General features: G+C 44.7%; 1 pseudogene across 1 annotated transcript in view; it reads left to right on the top strand.

Moving 5' to 3' along the window:
• Positions 1-16,380, top strand: part of LOC144180164 (uncharacterized) — a 75,097-nt pseudogene extending 58,717 nt beyond the window's left edge. The window contains exons 6-10 of the transcript XR_013324346.1: positions 644-1,011; positions 7,219-7,605; positions 10,534-10,824; positions 13,374-13,501; positions 15,842-16,380. The product of XR_013324346.1 is annotated as an uncharacterized LOC144180164 (transcript). The remainder of the gene's footprint in view (positions 1-643; positions 1,012-7,218; positions 7,606-10,533; positions 10,825-13,373; positions 13,502-15,841) is intronic.
• Positions 16,381-18,041: the final 1,661 nt, after the last annotated feature.

Below are 18,041 nucleotides of genomic sequence, written 5' to 3'. Positions count from 1 at the left end.
ATAATTTTAGCCGTAGTCATTTGGTGATAGCATCAGGGTTCTTCCAGTGCCGATTTAGCCTAGGCCACCAGGTGTACGCGTCTAGGCCAGGAAGACATTGCACAGTATTTCTGCTCCCAAATTCTTTCGCTATAGAAGAACTTAAGAACTTGCTCCGGGGTGAGTTGGTGGGAGCTTTGCAACACTGCTGACCTTTGCAACCCAATCAAGTTTCTTTAAATTTGGTGCATGCTCCTATAACCGGTCTGTCGTATGTATAAGCTGCCCCATTTCAAGAGAATGTCGTAAACTATCGCTTGTATTCAATGCACATACGGAGTCACATGTCTCTTTGGACACCCTGCTTTTTCATCTTGCTTCGCTCCGAAAAGAACAGGGGAAAACTTGTGTACTTTAATTTACTGGACTCACTCACTCACTCACTCACTCACTCACTCACTCACTCACTCACTCACTCACTCACTCACTCACTCACTCACTCACTCACTCACTCACTCACTCACTCACTCACTCACTCACTCACTCACTCACGCACTCACTCATTTATTTATTTGTTTGTGTAATTACTGATTTCTTTACTTACCGACTTACTTACTCACTGTACTTGGAACATTTGTTTTTCATCTCTCCGTAAAACCTGCAGACAAGCCTCAAGTGACGTTGGAGTTCGGAGCGGGCCTGAGGGAGTCAATGATATACGAGGGCCACGACATCTTCTTCGTGTGCAACGCGTCTGCCTACCCAAGCATCACCGACGTCGTGTGGAAGTTCAATGGCGCTCCGCTGCCACCGCATCAGTTGCAGGAGCCGCAACAACCGCAGCCCAGTGGCGGCAACACCTCGGGGTTTTCGTCCCCTTCTCCGCTGTATGTTGGGCGGGGCCCCTCATCGTGAACCAGCGGTACCTGGTCCTTCGCAACGTCCAGTCTACCGACTCCGGAAACTACTCGTGCACCGTCACAAACCCTGAAGGTGTAACCACGTCCAAAACGCTCCAGATACGCATCCAGCGTGAGCGCTCTTTTAAAATTACTTTTGTTGTGAAAAACCGGGCCATTTTCACTAACGTGAAACCTTGACAGAGGCGCAGCATGCAGCGACTAGTGTATTGTTAGCGACGGAGATGAGGGTAAAGGTTCCCAGTTTTGCTATAAACGTCCCTTGTATTTGAAGCACGAAGCGTTATAGTGCGAGGCGTTGGAAAATGAGTGTCCCGGTGTGTTCAGATACTACCCGTTACGTTCCAGCGCGAGGCTTTGGAAAATGACTGGTCCTGTGTTTTAGTACAGTGACTACATGAAACGACGATGCCGACAGCCAAAGCCCCCTAAGGGGTTCCCCTGAAAAAAAAGCAATATTTATATTTCAGCAATTATAGCTATGAATTTAATGTGTTCTACATAAAAAATTTAAAGCCGTTCAACACAATGTGAAAGGTTTCGAGAGTGGAGAGCAGTCATTGACCATATTGGGCTGTAGCGCCGTTATCCGCTCACTGCCACCAACTAATGCAATTTAAATTTCCCGCCTTCGCAGTGTTCGCGCGCCCCTTGCCTGAAACTGTACCAGCAGGATTTCTGTTCTTTTTTTGTTTTCGTTTCCTCCCGTTCGTGCCGGCGTTGCACTGCCACATTTTTCCCTTCCTATCGTAAAAACCAATCTAACGAGCGTCTTAACTAAATGGATGCGGGCGCTGCTGGCGAATTACGTCTATTTTTCCTCAAATATTCCAACACTTTTCTTTCCCCTAAACAACGGGAAGATGTATGACAAACGCCAGCCGTTCACGAGTTTCAAACGCTTGTTATGACTATACAAACCGCTTGGCTTTCGAAGCCTCTGGGTTACGCAGCGACGACAGCCGCTACCACGAAAGGCCGTGTGGCTCTACTTGGGTCCAGCGAGTGAGCTACGACAACAAGGCTAGCCCCTGATGTGCTCTGCACATAAAATTCTTTTACAGTCACAGGCTTGGAAGTGCAAGCGAACCTTTTGGTTAAGGAGAGGCACGTGAGACCGGGCTGTGCTCGATTGTGACTACATTGAGGAAGCGAATTCCGATGTGCGCGTTCTGCGGCGTGACTCTGTTTTTGTTAAGACGTACCACCATGTCTTAGACTGTATTTCAGAATTCAAGAGAAAATTTTATGCAACTACGAACTGAAAGGAGGCAATTGAAAGCACTGAATGCGCGAAGACAGGCATATTCGCGAGTAAGCTCGTTCGTTTGTTTGGAACAGCACGCTCACCACAAAAGTATTAGAACAGAGTGCTGGGCTACTTGGTGCATTCGAATTTCGGGAAATAAAACCGCAGTGGACGCACTGGCTCTGTCGTTGAGGTGTTGTGGTGCTGAGCACGAGGATGCGCGTGTGCTTCCGACTATGGTGCACGTGTTCGCAATGGAGGCAGAGAACGGGAACTCTCGTGTTTCAATATTTCAGAGCTTGTTAAACGGCGCCGGTTCGCCAAATACTCCTTAGCTCCACGATATCAGGCTTCGCATAGCCGAGATGCAGCCTTGGCGCGCGGAACACAAAAATGTACCTCTGTAAAAAGCGCTACGCGTGCCTGCGAAATTTTAGTTTGAGCACACACGTTTGGATGGGCAATAAGTAGAGACCTGAACTTAAGGCATTTTTTTCCTTGAGGCCGTATCAAGTCATTTAACATATAAGCGTGAACTGCCGAAGAAGAAACATTTTCAGCATTAATTTATTCTGCGTTTAATGCCTAATTTGAGGTTCGTTCATGTAGGAAGTTTTTAGCGGCTAAAAATGCCCTTTTATGCTATATACATATGCTTTTTTTCTGTTTCGAGCCCATCATCTGCTAGGAGGGCTCTCCCTTGAGAGGCCTGTGACTCGCGTTTGTCGCACGCTATTTGCGAGCAGGATCCACCCGCCGTCCGCCGTATTAAACACGTCGAGACTTGGAGACCCTGCTTAAGCTGCGGCCACCTCGGCGTGACGTCCCGAGCAACGAGGCCAGTGAAGGCCCCTCGCAGCGACACGTAACTCAGCCAACCACGGCGCCGGTTTGGGTTGACGTCACCCATACCCGCTCCAGATCTTTCGTTGTATGCTCTTCTGTTTAGCTGTGTCCGGGCATCTATGAAGAAAACTTTTGCCGACATGCCTCATTCATTCCTAACGCAATAAATAAAGCCAAAGAAGAGAATGGAAGCGATACAGCCGCGAATATGCCGCTCAAGGTCGAAGACGGTGCCCGGTACACCAGCGTGAATATCTGACACACCAAAGCTTCAAGGTGATGCCACTAACATGTGCGCAGGCAGCCGTTGGTCCCGGATACAAAGCCGGTTGCAAGATTCAGCACATTTAACACAGCAAAAAAACAAAAGATCGAGGATACAGAACGAGCATCTCAGCCCTTTTAGAGTTGTGCGGTCGCGACAGCTGTCATTTGCCGTGGCAGTAACTTACCGTGCCGGTAAGGCCGTTTTAAACCTAGCTTTGAGGGTTAGCTCATTAAGGCTGTATGTAGTGTATAGTACTGAATAGCATTACGTTCAGCAGCTTCGCGAGCCATCCACTTATGCAACCAAGGGTTACTCAGTAATTTATCTTGAAATATTGCAATTCATTGTACAATCAGTGCGATCGAGGATGTCGCTCCGTTTTGTCAACGAATAAATAGCGGCAGTCAATGTTTCCAGGCGCGTTCGTGTCTTTAATGAGCAGTTACCGATTGTGCCTCTTCTACCAGATTCCGTTGTTACCGGTTGGGAAAGTCGGCTGAGGGTAAGAAACTATTACAACAGGCACTGCCGCGGTGTGAACAGATTTGCTGTCAAGAAACGCGTCACAGCCAAATCACAGTGTAGCGCCTTACAGAGCCCTACACTTATTTTCACCAGTCACAGTCACGTGGTTATTTTGCATACCTAATAGAACGCATTCAGCAGAGAACTTACGAGCCACTCTGACTCAGAATGCTCAGCTTATTTTGAAAGACCGGGACGGGTTCGCCCCCGCCATCCCCGAGGGAGCGATTACTCAAAGACCCATCCATTCCTAAGCTTAAATCTGTCTCGGACGTAAAATTCCTGGACGTCGTGTGCTAAAAGAACCACTGTAGATTCTGAAGGAAAAATATTCGGACATTCCTGATGGAGCGTCCCCAACTACAATCCCGCTCCGCTAATTTCAGGGGCGTTCTTTTTTCGTGCATAAATATACAGTAACATAAAGCACACCTTCAAAGTCGTAAAAAATTGTGACGGGGTCGTTTGTTACCCGCCGCGGTGGCTCAGTGGCTAAGGCGTTGCGCTGCTGAGCACGAGGTCGCGGGTTCGGTTCCCGGCCGCGGCGGCCGCTTTTCTGATGGAGGCGAAAAGCAAAAACGCCCGTGTGTACGAGATTTCGGCGCACGATAAAGATCCCCAGGTGGTCAAAATTAATCCGGAGCCCTCCACTACGGCGCGCCTCATCGCCTGCGTTGCGTCGGCGCGTTAAACCCCACAATCAATCAATCAATCGTTTGTTATGGCTGTTAAGCCTGTCTTTTAGTGCCGAATCGCTCTCCATTTTATACAAATATGTTAACATAGCGACACGTTTGTCGCCTACTGTCACCAGGTAAACAAAATTACTTTCTCAAAGTACAAGATTTGTCCGCTATTTGCATCGCAAGTCAGAAATCCGTCCTAAAAACGCTCCTGAAGGAAATATGAACTCAGCCTATATATGCCTAAACGACAGTGTTTCACACCTATATATGCTTAAACGACACTTTTCAGTGGCTATTAAGGGCGCATAAAAACTTCGTTTATTTCTGCTTAAAGCGGCTGTCTCTAATAAAGAGTGAGTGAGTGAGTGAGTGAGTGAGTGAGTGAGTGAGTGAGTGAGTGAGTGAGTGAGTGAGTGAGTGAGTGAGTGAGTGAGTGAGTGAGTGAGTGAGTGAGTGAGTGAGTGAGTGAGCAAGCGAGCAAGCGAGCTCATCCGTCAGTCAGTCTCTATGCAGCTTGCCTTGGTGAGATGGGTTCACTCCAAGTAGTGTTGTTTCTAGGTCAATTTCTTCCGTGGTATGATTCGTATTGCGTTTCTATAAGAGCCAAATTGAATAACGCCTTTATCAATGGGCTATGCACGTGCTTGTTTCATATGTGATTTTCTGACTGATTGTACGGTTTAATGCGCCGAGGCTATAAGGTGCGCAGTAGTGCAGAGCTTCTGATTAATTGGCCGCCTGGGGACTGTTAACTTGTGCCGACATCAGGCTGCGGCCACCGTACGTACTCATACATTGCAGATTTTCTTACTCATCAGCAAGCTATTATTCGTGTAGGTGACATTAAATCCCAGCCTATTGCTTTGGGGGACCAGGGAACACCTCAAGGTTCAGTTCTTTCTCCACTCCTTTTCAATCTCGCCCTCCTGGATTTGCCCCAGAAACTTGACGCCATCCCTCACATACATCACGCACTTTACGCAGACGACATCACCATATGGACAGACACAGACTCCATGGGAAACATCCAAGACTACCTTCAACAGGCTACCGACGTCGTTCACAACTATGCCTCCTCCGTGGGACTTCAATGCTCCCCCCAAAAATCTGAGCTTGTCATAATCCGTAAACATCCATCTGCTCTACAGAAAGAACCAGTCTGCATCCACCTCGACGGCCATACTGTACGGCCCGGCTCCTCCCTTAAGATTTTAGGCCTCACCATCCAGGCCAATACACGCAACAATGAAACTTTATCTAAGCTCTCCAAGGCTTTTAACCAAGTCTCCCACATGCTTCGACGTGTTTCTAACCGCCACCGTGGCATGAAGGAAAAAGACATGGTCCGACTGGTCCAGTCTCTCCTTATTTCACGTGTCACGTATGTCGCACCGTACCTTATCCTCACCAAAAGTGACACGGACACCATTGACCGGCTTATACGAAAAGCATTCAAACAAGCGCTAAATCTTCCTATGAACACCTCCACGGCCCGTCTTTTACAACTGGGCCTCCACAACACGGTGTCAGAACTTATTGAAGGCCATTTATCTAGTCAACGTCTCCGTCTCACCCAAACACCTGCGGGCTTAGCCCTCCTGAAAAGTCTTCACGTCCCATGCCAATCCACTGCCTCTCACCCCCTCCCTCATAACTGGAGAAGTGTTATCCGGGTTCGCCCCTTGCCAAAAAATATGCACCCGGACCTACAGCCCGGACGCCGAAAAGCGCGAAGTCAAGTGCACGAGACCATCTATGGAAAGCGTGCAGATGTCTCTTACACGGACGCTAGCACCTACCCCAACGGACAGAATCAAGTGGCCGTAGTCACCACCAAGACCGCCCTCGTAGCTTCAGCAACAATCGAGACATCGTCAATATCGGTTGCCGAAGAGTTCGCCATCGCATTAGCCCTCATTCATACGAAGAACCCCTTAATCATCACAGATTCTCAAGCAGCCTGCAGAAGCTTTCTAGCCGGAAGGGTGGCCCACTTAACCTTAAAACTACTGTCTTTGCATCAACCCTGCCGGAAAGTCACCCTCGTTTGGACTCCTGGCCATTCCTCACTGACGGGCAATAACTTTGCTCACCAGCAAGCCTGCGCCCTGTCCCTCCAGGCTACTGAGGATACCGAACCGTCCGTCCCTCTACTGACTTTTCAGGACATCACTCAATATTACCGGTTCGAGCGACAGCACTTCCCTCCTCCGCATCCTAAACTCTCAAAAGAAGAAGAATCCCTACTGCGCCGACTGCAGAGCAATACGTTCCCTCACCCAGTCCGCCTCCATCGCATGTTTCCCACGCAATTCCCGGCCACATGTAAGTTCTGCTGACAACCCGGTACTCTTCCCCACATCATTTTAGAGTGCAAGCACAACCCCAACCTCCCCCCTCTTCCATCCCCCCTTCCAATCCCTGAGCTGTGGGAGAACCTTGTGACCAGCAGCGATCTGGACGTCCAGACACGTTTGGCCTCCAGAGCGAAGGCTGCCGGCTCATCGCATGGCTTCCTGGAATAAGGAACCACTCCCACTTCACCGGCTCAATAAAATGTTTCTCTCTCTCTCTCGTACACACGGGCGTTTTCGCTTGACCTAAACTTGACATTGACCTAAAACCCCGGCCGCCGCGGCCGGGGTTTTAGGTCAATGTCTTCATTGGTAAGGTTTGCAGTGCGTTTCTATAGGAGCAAAATTGAACAACGCCTTTCTCAGTGGGCAATGCACGTGTACGTTTCAGACTCGCCCCGCTGCCTGAACGCCCAGCAGCAGCACCACGCCAAGGTGGTGTACACGGCGCCCTTCGAAGAGGTGTCCCTGTCTTGCAACGTGGAGGCCGACCCGAGCACAAACCTCTCATTCCGCTGGGCCATGAAGGAAAGCCACAACCGGGCAGCCCTGAGCACGGGGGCCTCTTCTTCAGCGGCGGCGGCGGGGGTGGGCGAAGCGGCGCAGCGCGAAACGGCCTTCGCGCGCGACTTCGACGGCATGGCGCGCGCATTCGCATCCCGTAGCGTGCTCACGTTCGTGCCGCTGCCGGAGGAGCTGTACTCCACGTTTCAGTGCTGGGCCAAGAACCCCGTGGGAATACAAAAGAAGCCCTGCCTCTTCCGGCTCGTTCCCAAGGGTAAGACGTCCTGCATCGGTACATTGTTATCCTCACTTTGGCGGCCAGTGCCACCATGGTAAGACGAAAGAGGTAGTGTGCAATATACTGAAACCAGTGAAAGCACGAGTGCCGGTTTGCAAGAACATAGTTTCTCAGAAAAAAAACCTTCGTTTGGAAGATATTTGTAGGATTACCTTGTCTTCGTCAACTCAAATGCACGGAAACGTCAGAACTCGATGCCGATTTTTAGGAAATTAAAAATGTCGTTTTAGGCGCCTAAAATAGGCAGGGATAGTAACGTTTTAGCCTCCCAACGTCGCAAATATAGGCCCAATAGGTTTTCGCATTGATGCCAATAATTTCAAACGAACATGTGCGCGGCCTGTCTACGACAGGAAACGATCGTGTGCATTGTTACGATGGCACAAAGGCGCCAACAGTTGAACATAGCCGTTCAGTTGTCACATGAAATAGTTAAAATAAGGAAGGTGCATTATCTAAATTCAACAAGCACACTGCCACGCCACCCATGATCGATGTCCCTGGTTGCTTTATATAGCATCACATATTTATTTTATTTATTTATTTATTTGAAAATACTGCAGACCTTGGCGGTCCAAGCAGGAGTGGTACAACAAAATACACTGAAGTAATACATACATCATGGTCACACGGAGAGGCACAAATATATAAAGAAAAAAAACCGTCATGACATTATTAAGATAAAGAAACAAAGGTAATAAAGACAATAATTAACAGCTGGATTTCTCTTTTCCAGAAACAAACACCACATGAGTTTTATATTTTATACAAATTCCAAATCCTCAATATGATCATTAAATGATTGCACGGTCTCACAGTTTACAGCACTTGCCGGTAATCGGTTCCAGTAAGAAATAGAGGAGGGAAAAACAGAGTATTTATGAGCATTGTTGTGACTAATAGGTTGTCGAAGCACTTTGTTATGGTTTGTTCTTGAGGAATGTTTAAAAGGTTCAAGGAGGTAATCGTCTCGTGAAATTTTAAAACGGCAATGATAAAGAAGATATAAAAAGGTGAAGCAAGCACGAAAAAAGTATACTTGAGAAGTGGGAATACTGATTGATTTTAAGAAGCGCAACGTTGTGTTTACCTTACGTGAATAAATTACTGTGCGACAACAACTGACAAACAATAAACGCAAGAGAGAAGACCATATAAAGAACATAACGTTCTTACATGAAGACTGTTGGGTACAACTCTGGCAATATCATCACAGATATAGTTTTATGCTATCCGATTTCTGCAATTAGCACCGCTAAACTTCCACACAATGAAAGAGCATATACAAAAGGTGTTCAGCAGCCAAACATTTTGTTAATGAAAAGCGTACTTTAGAGCCTGTTGGCAATATGAAGTTGAAGGTGTAAAGAAATGCGCCTTCGCACTGATATTTCGCCGTTACATCTTCATTGTAGGAGTACTCTTCTAACAGCTAACAAAGGCGTGTTCAGGGTTCAACCGCTGGGTTGAAAATACAGTTGGATTGGAGTTTGCTTCTAGAACCGATGATGCTACCCCACATGTTTGAAGAAATGTGTTTCGATAGTACGCAGAGCGTAGCGTAAGAGTGTAAAAATTGTGGAAGCGATATCAAACTACGGCACCTCCAGGTCTTTATTTAAAAATGCTTTTCGACGCTCAAAATAGGTGTCCCATTTCAGTGCTGCTAGCTGTTCTTTCGATGGTTGGTTCAACTAGAGGGCTTGGTTGAACAAGAGGTCTACGTTAAACTTTACTGAGTCTATAATACCAATGGTGCTTGGTAACATGAATAAAGATCTCAAACTAAACTCGAAAGAAAAGCGTGCGCCTAAGGAGTGTCTATATAACGCCGATTTGGAAATTGGGAATTTGTAGGAACTTGTAAGCATCTACGCACAAACAACAAAATAGCCATTTATAGGCAGTATAAAAACACCACAAAAGCCCTTCCTTATGCTAATATATATTCAAACGGTGCAATAGGAGCACAATGAACAAAATTGGGATTTGCTTGTAGTCGGGTTCATTGTCATGACAACTGACAACATAAACATGCACCTAAACACTATTTGACGAAAAGAATTCGGCACAGCTTGGTGGCTTAAATTAGTAACCAACAATCATGTTGGGATATAAAAATATCCTGTTATAGTTTCGCCATTCTGAAGATCAAAATGACTGAACGTAAAATTTGCAATCGCAAGACTGACGTCCCATTGGCTATTTACTTCGTATGCCACCAGTCTGACTCTGAAGTGTTTTTTTTTATATAAACCATTGTTAATGATGGTGCAAGAATGGATCTGGTAAGCCACCTCTGGCAATAATGTGTCAGTCGAGTTTCACTGTAACAGCCGCCATTTTTAATTTTTTTGTATTTATTCACAATTCCTTACAGGCTCCTAGGAGCATTGCGTAAGGGGGGGGGGGTAAATACAAAACTATTTGCAAGAGCATTAAAGTAACATCAAAGGTTAAAGACGATGTTGCACCGATGTTGTACAAAAATCGCTATGTGCATTAATACAGGTGATGCCAGCATACAAACACAGGTACAAGCAAGTACAAGCAGGTACAAGCATACAAGCAAGGTAATAGTCTTAACGTTGCCTGACCGCAGGAACTGCAATAGCAGAAACATTCACTTCTCTGCTACCCAACGTTGGGGCGTTGTCCCAAAAAATAAATTTCGACTCAAAGACGCACAAAACTCACTATTCTAATAAATATTTAAAATGATCTCTTCCTCTCAGGTTGGTTATACTTGATCGGTTTCCTAATTTATAACTTCGTAAAGAGGGTTAGCTACTGCGACATTGGTATTCTGCAGATGCAGGTTTCAAGCGCCGGAAATATTATAGCGATAGGAACTATGGCGATAACATTCCCAAATTTCCTCTCTCCACGCTGACGCTTTCGCAGAGACACCGAGCATTGTGCGCGAGTGTCAGCTGCTGAACAAGACGTTGACGTCCCTGCTGATTGAGTGTCAGCGGCGCAGCGACGACCACCACACCTTCGTGATGGAGCTGCACGATGCCAGCAGCAACCTGCTGGTGAGGCGAGTCACCTCGACGACATCTCGCTTCCAGTTGAGCGAGCTCCACCCAACCAACTACTACACCATTCTGGCCTACACCACCAACGGTGTTGACACAAGCCGAACCCTCAACATCTCAATTTCTTCGACGCAGGCCGCTATGGCGAATACGTGTAAGTCACCCGAAGTTTTTGAGGATCCTTTTTTGTTAATTGAAAAGTTGTTAGAGTTTTGGTTTGGGCTAGTTGGTAGCTTTAATCCACAACTTCGTGTAGCGCAAAAAAAAAACGACAGAGGACACAAGGAGGACACAAGGACAGAGGACACAAGGTTCAATAGGCATTTCATTAAAGTTATTTTCACGGGCACTTCCAAAAAAATGTTGTATCTAGCTCGAATTTTCTTCTCTAACGTAACGCACCGTTACGTCGCCTAAATAACCTAAGAAACAGAAAACAATCACGTAGAACACCAAAACCATAAGCTATGAAAATTTTAATTGAATGTAAGAAGAGAAGAAAACAAAACAAGAGACGCACTTGAACCACTGCCCGTGGTAGTAAGAGTCTAAGACGTAACATCGGCACTACCACTGCGGACGTTGTGCACTGTACCAATCCAGTCATAAAAATTCGAACCTTGTCGGACGGCACTAGAAAAGGGTGCAACGCCCAGTTGGGGCGCCGTGGGACAGCACTCCAGACACTTCCTACTTCAAAATGTTAAAAACCTATGCAAAAAGAAAGGATAATCAAAAGAACAAAGTATTGCATCACCGGTTGCTATTTCTGTATTACGGTCTGTGTTGCTGTTGTATGTGGCAATTGTACGCGCAGTTTTAACGCACCTTATTTTCACGACCAAGTCACGTATATTGGCTTAGAAGTCGTTGCCCGAATAGCATATTTATAACGCACTGATACTTTTGTAGGAACGGTGAAAAGAAAAGAAAAGTTGGCTAGCTTACCAATAAATTGCACGGCGCGCCTGGTAGATACGTGGATAGTTTCTTATTGCGCTTTTTTCATTACATTATCTGGGCACAACCAGAGTATGACTAAGCCAGATCCGGTAGCAATTTTGTGAGATACGGGTTTGGCTTGTACGAATCTTTTTACGTTAAACTTTTGTTGCGTTGGTACAATATTAAGCAAAAACCCCGGTAAAAACTGAAAACGACGAAAAAAATAGTCACACACACATTTCACAAACAACTTGTTCAGCCCCAACAAAAAACTTTTGACTTATATTTTGAGTGTGAGGGTCCTGGGTGTCTCTCCTGAAAAAGCCATAGTGCTGCATTGCAAAGCCTCCCGAGAGAATGAATGCTGAGCCAGCATAAAAGAGGCGGGTTCGTTTACGATGCGTGGCAAGGCTCCGACGCGTAAGGCATGCGCACAGGAAACAAAAAAAACAACTTGTACTGACGACGGCCAGTTTCTTTTCCTAAACGGTGGCAACAATCGAAGTCGCTGCCTAGTTCAAACTTTTTTTCTGGTGTTTCCTACCATGTTCGAAGGTTCATTACACGCATATATATATATATATATATATATATATATATATATATATATATATATATATATATATATATATATATATAAATCTAGAAAAAGATAAACTCACAAAGCGCGCAGAAATAGTATAAGTAAAGAGTCGGATACACAGCAAGAACAATAACAAACAAGGTTTACTTACGTAGCGGCAACGGGACTTGCCTTCATCAGAGTAAAGTTACATGATTTTGCAAAATCATGTAACTTTACTCTGATGAAGGCAAGTCCCGTTGCCGCTACGTAAGTAAACATTGTTTGTTATTGTTCTTGCTGTGTATCCGACTCTTTACTTATACTATATATATATATATATATATATATAGAGAGAGAGAGAGAGAAAGATAAACTCACAAAGCGCACAGAAACAGTATAATTAAAGAGTGGGATACACAGCAAGAACAATAACAAACAAGGTTTACTTACGTAGCGGCAACGGGACTAGCCTTCATCAGAGTAAAGTTACATGATTTTGCTGCAAAATCATGTAACTTTGCTCTGATGAAGGCAAGTCCCGTTGCCGCTACGTAAGTAAACCTTGTTTGTTATTGTTCTTGCTGTGTATCCCACTCTTTAATTATGCTATATATATATATGTTTATATATGTAGATATACATATATACATTTTTACGTACGCTACCTGCCTATCAGTGGCAAATTATACGCGCCAGAATCACGCTAAACATTTCAAGACGATAGCGCTTTACATCAGTTATGCCCAACATAGAAGTCTTTTTACGAATGTTGAGACGCCTCTTCTACCATTTTGTGGGGTAGACAACTGCAGCAATGGCAGGCCGTGGTTCTTAACGCGAGCTATGGCGATGTCCTGGTATAATAATCCTATACAGACCTATTTCGATAGTGAACCAGGCGGGTTGGTATTTATTGCACCCGCAGCAGTGGCAAAAACTGATCAGGATTCAGCAATGGCATCACGTTACTAAAACAACGGCCTAAAGGTCCAATAAAAACTTCCCACTGCTAGTTATGATTGAAGTCTTATTCATGAATACTGGTAGCGTAACCGGAAAATGCATTTTCAACGGCGGAGACCCTACGGTAATCTGTCTGACCTTCCATATTCCCCCTCCTTCACCACCCCCCCCCCAAAAAAAAACAGCGGACAATATTTCATTTTGCTTGTCTGTTTGTCTTTTCAATACAGTTGAAAAAAGAGTGGGGCTGTCTCAGGTGAGCCTAGGTGCCATCTTGGGACCTCTCGCTGCAGTTATCGTCATTCTTGGATCCGCCATCTGCATAGCCTACTTCTGCAAACGGCATCACAGGCGAAGGGTAAGCACATTTAGCTCCTACCTCCAAGAGAAATTCGCCGCACGAAATGGGTGCATCTCGCGTATTGTGCCCAAGGGAGTTTTACAGGGTGCTTCCATTTCATTGTCTGCATCCATAAATAAACCATTCGGGAAATGTTAAGGTACATGTGCGGTGTACTTTAACTCACGTGTAACGTACTACACGATTCACGTAAATATATTTCTGAAGTGTTTTCACCCGGCAAATCCCCTTTCGGGGCCAGCAAGAACATCTTTACTTCACCTCCAGCCGCCTGAGCGGGAGACTGGCTGCTGATTCTGCATGTCCTTCGTTCGAGTTGGTAGGCGGTTTGATTGAGGCGAAAAACAAGAGCGGCCATGTTTCTAGGTTTAGGCATTCATCATGTATCTTCGGTTTGAAGAAATGAATAAATTAGACGCTAACTGCGTAGTATATGTAAAGTTTCACTAAACATTAGTAGTGTGAGGAATATTTGAACTCCAGGTAGGGAAAGACATATTCAGCATACATTTCTATGCTTGGCTTGACGGTAAAAGTGATGTACCGCCGGTAAGGCGTCTCCATGAGAATTTTAGTGCCACATGAAAAAACTACCTAGCTAGTAGCAAAGATGTTATACTACCAGTGTTATCTGAATTTGTATCTTACACGTTAAAGTTATCACATGCGGTATAATTATGTAACAATTAACAACGTCATGAGCGAAGTCATAACTCCCGTTTTAAACGGGTAATAGTGGTCTGCATCAGATGATTGTAGTCAAGCCTCTAAATGCCAGCCTAAGCCAAATGAAATTCCACATACTTCATTGGATTCATGAAACGCAGTCAAGATCACATGCAGACTAGCAGGAGGTATTTGTTTGCAAAAATGATTTCTGTGCTTCCATCCTACAGCACTACGCTGTTTTACTCCTACTGCATACATCCGAGTATTTGTAATATTTTCTGTCCGTGATTCTCAAGAAAATATTGATGTCGCTCTTTTCGGGTCGCCGATGTTGATTGCCCTGTGCGCGTTTCTGTGGCTGCTCTCAACCCGCTTGGGACATAGGCACGATCTCAGCGCGCAGACAGCTCGTGGCATTTCGCAGCCATTAGAATGTTAGGTCCACACTACTTTGCACAAGGCAAAACCTAAATACCAGACGCATGCTTTTCTCAGGCTGCACAACCTATACTTTAGGTATTACGTTACACGCTGAGTTTTTCTAGTGCACAACATGAGTCCCGGAATGCTGATGCTATAAGCATAACTTAACTGTATGAGGGCGACGATAGTGACATTATAAATGGATTGTGGTCTACGCAACGAAGCGGATCTCAGTTGACAAAAAATTTAATAAAAGCGTGCCCTTAGTCACCCAACTGTATGCATCTTGTAGTTGTGCTACAAAAATGTAAACAGCAGCTCATACAGCGTGAGGGGTGACTAAAACGTTCTTTTTGTCATCAAACATAGTTTGATTTTAATGCATACGTGGCTGCCTCGGTTCAAGCGACACAATTGAAGCGACAGACGATGATTTCTTCGAGCCACCTCCAGTAATTTTCCCTCGCCGAGACCACTCCTACAAAGTTAAACGCACAAATTGCCACTCATCTACCTTTGCCCGGTCTTTCCTTCCACGTACCATAGTCGAATGGAATAATCTACCATCTCATATCGCTTCTCAAAAAGACAACACGAAATTCCAGGAACTAAGCTAGCACTTTCCTCTTCTTTTTGGATTTTTTTCCGTCCTTCAAATTGTGCACTGAACATTTTTAGTTTTGCTGTGTATTTTATTTTTGTTGTTGTTCTGATAGTTTGTACATCCTATCGTGCTTGAATTGGAACCATCTGTATTATATTCCTTTCTTTTTTGTTTGCTATAATGATTTGATTACTGCGTTATCACTTTTTTCAAGTTTACAATGTGTATTTATTTGTGTTTGCAGTGTGAACATTCCTGCTTCTTTTTGTTTATTTTTCCGCTTTACTGCGTTAATACAACACGTGTGCTATGTAACCCCCCTATGTAATACCCCCTCACGGGGGCCTTTAGGGGTATTGTGAATAAATAAATAAATAAATAAATAAATAAATAAATAAATAAATAAATAAATAAATTACCACTATAAATAGGTACCACACATAGAAAAAAAATAAGTCCCTGGGGCAAGTTACATCATTACAACATTGAAATATGTTCTAGGTTTCTTTCCTACGCAAAGTGAATTGCAAGCTTCTCACAGCTACTTAGGTCCGGTTATTAAATTGCGCCCTTCCCGGCCTCATGCATGCGGGCTAGTAACTTTGCAACGCAGCGCTACAACAATTCTTTTTTGCACGCAGGAAAAGCACGACGTCGACGACACGGTCACGCCAAGCAGAGCAGAGGAGAAGGCCGAGATGTTCTCAATCCCGCTGAGTCCCTCCCAGACGAAAGTAGATTGCAAGCGGGACGACATTGGTCCGGCCGTCGAAATCGTCACCCACTATAACCGCGACATCGCTGAAAAGCTTCCGCTGCAGTGCTACGGAAGTGTGCTATGATGCAGCGGAGGATGCACCGCCCCTTTCGCCTACCCCCCGTCACACTCTCCTGCCAGACTCCTTTTTACCACGTTCGAGTTAATGTTTATAGGCAGACAATGAATGGCGCTCATCGATGGTACGTGCTCAGTTCACAAGTTTTGGTGCCCCTAAGTCTTTCGTTGCGTGTTTCTATAGGGCATTTACTCAAGAACACTTCAGAAGCCTGTACATACCTTATAAACTTCGTGTGCTCCAGTGTAATTATAACAGTGTAAATACATTTGGAGAGCGCGCTAAAACATTACAGTGGAAGTACGTAGGGTAACAAGTCAGACTTTACCAAAAAAAAAAGTTGTTTTTTTGCGCGATTCTGTCTGACCGGTTTCTTTGAGTTGGGATTTATGCCGGTGCCTCCGAGCGTGAACACTGACGTTGGGTTTTTCACAAAGAGCGCTCCTCGTTCATATACACAGAACCGTGGATCTAGTTAGCGGGTTAGCATGCGAAGCGTACAAGTAAAAAAAACACCAGGCATTTGCACTGTTTTTCTAAGAAAGGAGTTGCGATATCACCATATCGACGTCGCATGGTGATTTTCAATGTCGTCGGGACCAAGTGAGTGCCCAGTATGAAGACACAGTTTGGTGACATTTAGGTATCACGGAAAAACACGAACGTTATTGCTGCGTTTTAGTAGGGTGGTAGGCTCATGGAAAGGCACATATGGGATTTGAAATCTTTCCAAAATGCCGGTATGTCTCATTTTGAAACCCCCTTCCTGAAATAGCCCAGCCACATTTAGGGTTGCAGAAAAAGTGTCACCGTGTTTTTCATTTAAAAGGACCACAGCTAAATGTCAATATTACGTTCAGCTTGATATGTTTGCGCCTTAGTTACAGTGAACAAACATCTTCTAATTTATTCCCCTCTACAAATGCTGTGGATCAGCGGGCTCCATCAGGAAATCCACTGGCTGGAACATGAGAAGACTGTGTGATGTAGAACTTCTGGAACAAACAAACAAAAAAAACCATGCGATACCGGAAATCCACACAAAGAGAGCGGTATCAAGCATATACACTTTAGGCGAATTTAGTATTATCAACACGGAACATGAGCAGTTGTAGTGCGTCATCCAGTCAGGATGTAATCGCTAAAAATTATCCTGCGGAGCATGTTGGGGGATATACTTCGCTATTGTTTGAATGTTCTCGATACCTGTGTAAATACAATACTGTATATGTACATATTTCGAGATTGCCTCTAAGATTCCCTATAACACTACGTTTCCTGGGACATTTGTAATATAATCTTCTGAGTGTGTACATGTCCAGACTGTTTGTAAATAAAATATTTTTCCATGTCTTGTTTTCTATGTACAGGCTGCTCAGGACAGCTGTACCTTGCCTTACAAATTTTAAAACAATTCCTTGATCCCAAGCCATTCCAACATGTTATCGATTAAACCCCACGCAAACACAAATAATGCTTGTTACCTCATTCAGGTGAATTTTCAGAAGCATGTAGTTAAAGATATCATGTCAAAAACTCTACTTTACTGCCTCTTGGTAAAGTACGCATTCCTTTTTAAACTCAGTTTTAACCCGAAACGTGAGAGACCCCGTCGCAGAAAAACCAGCGTTGGCGCCTTCGTCATGGGTAAGTCAGAAAAATTTATCGTGACTTCCTAAAGAACGTTGAGAGATGAGCGAAATCTCCTCACTTCAAAACTGCGTCAAATTTGTGTCAGAACCTTCGCTAAAAGAGCGGCAAACATCAGCAGAAACTGCGTCAAATCGATCGTCACACCGTCAAAGACACTAAACCTTGAACAAGAAACGAAAAAATGCGACAATTTTCCCCGCACTAAGTAAACGCAAATAGAAACGATGTAAATGTACTGATATGTGATTTATTAGATAAAAGTATACTTTATTGTACACCTTCTTCTTGATCAATGCGTGAACTGTCCTTTCTAAAACCGTTCTTCTTTGTGATTTCAAGTTAACGTTTTTTA

The sequence above is a fragment of the Haemaphysalis longicornis genome, unplaced genomic scaffold (genome assembly GCF_048455015.1).
Source record: "Haemaphysalis longicornis isolate Haplotype H1 unplaced genomic scaffold, Haemaphysalis longicornis Haplotype H1 scaffold_4, whole genome shotgun sequence".
In the NCBI taxonomy this organism is placed as follows: Eukaryota; Metazoa; Arthropoda; class Arachnida; order Ixodida; family Ixodidae; genus Haemaphysalis; species Haemaphysalis longicornis.
Note: the sequence above shows the minus strand (reverse complement) of the source record. Positions and strands in the feature narration are given on the sequence as shown.